A 4,480-nucleotide genomic window follows, 5' to 3' on the forward strand; every position below is an offset into this window, starting at 1 on the left:
AATCATTAGTTTACACTTCCTGGTGCTTTCAATTTCATGTTTGGAAACGCTTTGCTCTGATTGATGCTGTTCGATGAATAGAAAATGAAAGTAAAATACAAAGCCAATGTTGGATTTACCCTAGGCCTAAATTACATCTAGATCTAGATCTAGATTAGAATCTAATCTACTAATCTAGAGAGATTTGAAAATGTGCGGTGGTTGAAACTTAGATCTCTATGTCCCGTGCCCATGCCAAATTGTGGAATAGAGTAGTTTAGTAGTCCGCCCAGTCGCCAATCGGACGTCTGCTTGGTTTCTTAGTTTCTTCAAAATGTTTTGGACAATCCCTCGGAAAAAATAATGACTTAATCTATTTTTAACGTAATTTTTTTTTAAACAGTTCAACCAATTATATTCTTTAATATCTAAATTAGGTTATAAATTGTTTAAATGAAATGTGCTCTTATTTTTTTAAACTGCGTTGAAACAATTATCAAATTCCCAATGTTGATTATAATCATAGTGTACACAAAAGAACAACTCAGATACGAAGAGAAGTCGATACTAGTAGTCGATAATAAATGAAATAGAATAACAGTATCGGCGTGTGTCTTGAGTTTTCCAACGTGTCGGCATAATAACAGCCATCGTTTCTCTTTTGTCCTAAAATAATGAAGAAATTGTTATAATCAAATAAAGCAAAGTCTCTGAGTGGCATAATGCCTACGTTCTTTTAATGCACTGTGGTAAACAAAACAAAAAAAAGGACTGAGATTTTCAATCAATATCTGATTCTTTTGTATTTTGTATTTTTGTAAGTCTTATTTTGATTACACGCATTCTTTTGGGTTATAGAAATTTTGAATAATAATTCAAAAAATTTGGAGAGAATCTCGGAATTTCATCACTTTATGAATCCAAATGTCTTGGGCTTTTTTTTTTAATTTTTTTTTTTATTATTATTTCTTTTTCATTTAAAAAATCCCTTGAATTGCTTCTATAGAATCATCAAGCTATATGACAGCATACATCACATCTCGTACGTTAAACAAAAAGTGCTATTCCAAGCTATGATGACGTCCTTCGTTTGAAATGGTTGAACTGCCTCTCCCTTCCATTGTCATTTCCTATAACAATGACGTGAGATTAGGGGGGAAGAAGGCGTTCGCGATGGATTGGACACACTTTCAAGAAGTCAAGCAGCTGCATAACAAGGAAGTAAAGTGTTAGATTGGGACCCACAGGGTAAAAGATCAAGGGGAAAACCACGTGGAACCTGAGTCATGGAAATGGATGTACAGAAAAGTGGGACGACATGAAGTGACATCAAGCGACTAGCCCAGGATAAGGAAAGGTGGAAAGATGATGATGATGATGATGATGATGATCATCATGATGATGATGATGATGATGATGATGATGATGATGACGTATTCATAATAACGGAACAAAACTTCCAATAAAAATGCGGCTGCCGAAATGGCAATGCATTTCCTCTTCTAATTTAAAATTATAAGAACATTTTACCAGGACTGATGGGTCGACATCTCGAATCGCGTCCCTCTCTTGTAACGTAGCCTACGTGGCACCACAAAAACACATGTACTAGGCTGCACGAATCTTTGTTCATCACCATCATGGCCATAGTCATACATAATTTGTGTAGGCTACGTAAAAAGGGAGGAGATAAGGGGAAGGGAGAGGGAAGGGGGGTTGCTCTTAATGATGAATTTAAACTCTTTGAAATGAGAAGTCAGGTTTATGACCAATGTTTGGGACAATGTGTGTTCAGGAGAAATTTGATAGTTCCTCGTCCGTGTAGATTATCCCAGTTTGGGTATAAGGAGAGTTTTTTAAAGGTTCGTTTATAATGGGGTTTCTTCCTGTCGAGGTAATGGCTGTGTTATTGATGAAGGGTTTATCATCATCGTCGTCGTCGTCGCCACCCGCCGTCGCCCGTCATCATCATCATCATCGTCATCGTCATCATCATCATCATCATCATCATCATCGTCATCGTCATCATCATCACCATCAGCATCATCATAATCGTCGTCGTCGTCGTCTTTGTCGCGGTTGTAGTTGTCCTCATCATTTTCACCTCTGTTGGCGGCGTCTTCATTTCACTTTTGCACTGATTAATAGATATATACACCTTTTCTCCCTGTGGTAGTACATTGTATTTAGTTTTTACATGTTTTTCTAATGTTTTTCTTTTACGGGATGATAATAATGTTGTTGCATTTGAAACTCTTCCAGTTTCACTAAAGTATGTTAACTCTTTATTCCTTTCCTGACTGCTTTAGTTGTCTCCTCTCTGTTATATTTATATTTTACTATTCTCTCTCTCTCTCTCTCTCTCTCTCTCTCTCTCTCTCTCTCTCTCTCTCTCTCTCTCTCTCTCTCTTTCTTTCTCTCTCTCTCTCTCTATCTATCTATCTATCTATCCCCCTCTCTCTTTCTCTTACACACACACACACACACACACACACACACACACACACACACACACACACACACACACACACACACACACACACACACACACACACACACACACACAGTGGCGGTTGGTGGTTCTAAATGTGGGTGGGGCTGAGAAATGAGGGTAGGTAGAGTTCAAAGGTAAGATTTCCTTGGTTCAGAGGATATTCTAGATATGTGTGAGTATGTTTCATTCACACACTCACACGCAAACGCGCTCATAATATGACCTTATGCAGTTGCGAGCGCCGTAAAACACTAAATAAAATTATTTTTGTTAATTTTAAACACGCAAACGCACACAGACAACAGTTACATGATTAGGCAACGGGATCGCAGAAAGCAAGGCATTCCTAAAACGTGGGCTCATGGGCGTGTTTTGGTTACTGAGTCTCTGTGGAAAGTGTATTATGAACTTTCCCCCCATTGTCTGAGCTGGCAGAGAACGAGCCCTGTCTAACAGCAGTTTCCACGGGCTCTCATTTGTTTCTTTAACCTTTTTTCAAGAAGAGTTTCATTAAGAAAGGACCGTGGGAATGGGCCCATCCTTTGCTGATCCTTAAACACATTAAGTTTGATTGGCTGGTAGCTTGACGGTCAGAGAGATCGTTAAGAACGTATAGGCTGGTAGGTTACTATCGTTGTAAGTGGTGACTTTAGTGATTGGATAAACGAGCAAGCGTGTGTGTTCACCGCATACAACTAATGGCGGAAGCGGAAGATTCGGAAACAGTTCTAACGGTTTCAATTGATCTCGTTTATTAGAAGAAACATTCATTTACGGAGGGAAAGAGTTGGGAGGTGGGTGGGGGCCAAGCCCTTTAGCCCTTCATTACGCTCCGCCACTGCACACACACACATACTCTCTCTCTCTCTCTCTCTCTCTCTCTCTCTCTGTAAGTCTCTCTATAAGTCTCTCTCTCTCTCTCACTTCCTATCTCTTTATCTCTATCTCTGCTCTCTCGATTCCTTCTCACTTTGTCTCTCTCAATTGTCCATAATAAATTCTCTGACGCATTTATTTCCTATACCTCTGTCAGTGGCGGTGGGTGGACCAAACTTTTGGTCTGGCTTAGGTTGATTCCACGTCTTTACCACCAAATAGAAAGCAATAAGACCTGAACAGTGATGAATTTTCAATATTCACGGTGAGCCACGACGTTTTGAGATCCATTCAAACTAGAAGAGTCCCCCTTATCTCCCTTCTCTTTGTTCAGTGTTAATTTTTTTTGGATGGTGGGGTCGACGAAGCCGTTTCACCTCAAATTAAAAGTGTTTCGAAATTATTTATAACTGTTAAATCTCAGGGGCACAAACACAAACACGCACACACAGCACTTCAAACATATTCCGTCTATGAGCAGTATTTGGCCGTGTAGTCGAGGAAAGCAGACAGCATCTAACAAAGGTCCACTGAGAGCTTAGGTTTCCGTATCACGGGGGGAAAGTGTGTCGTAAACCTTTTCCGGATTGTCAGGGCTATTGTTATTTTTGGAAGTCTTCTACCTTTTTACTAGAGGAGTTTCATTTAGGAAGGTCCGTGGGAACGGGTTCGTCCTTTGCTGAGCCCTAAAGACATTTGATTGGCTTTTAGGTTACTATAGCTGCAAGCATTGACAGCAGTGATTGGATAAACGAGCAAGCCGCCAAGTTGATCACACTCTGTTTTCAATGTGAACGATCACAACGGTTTTAACTTCTTATTTCGCTATTTAAGAAACTTTTATTTACTTTGGGATAAAGTTGGGGTGTGGGGAGGGGGCTCAAGCCCGTAAGCCCTTCACTACCCACCGCCACTGATCTCAGTAAACCACACAATAGGCCACCTCGCCTTCCATCGTTGACTTTTACCTCCAATATCCTCCCACCCCCTTTTTTTCTCTTGAATAAAACAGTATAGGCCCCTATGGTTTTCTAATATCTCTTTGCATACCCTGCTGGGTAATCTACTTTTGTATCTCCCACACACTCTTTCACTCCAACCCCACCCCCTCTCTCTCTCTATCCCCCTCTC

The sequence above is a fragment of the Aplysia californica genome, unplaced genomic scaffold, assembly GCF_000002075.1.
Source record: "Aplysia californica isolate F4 #8 unplaced genomic scaffold, AplCal3.0 scaffold00069, whole genome shotgun sequence".
Classification (NCBI taxonomy): domain Eukaryota; kingdom Metazoa; phylum Mollusca; class Gastropoda; order Aplysiida; family Aplysiidae; genus Aplysia; species Aplysia californica.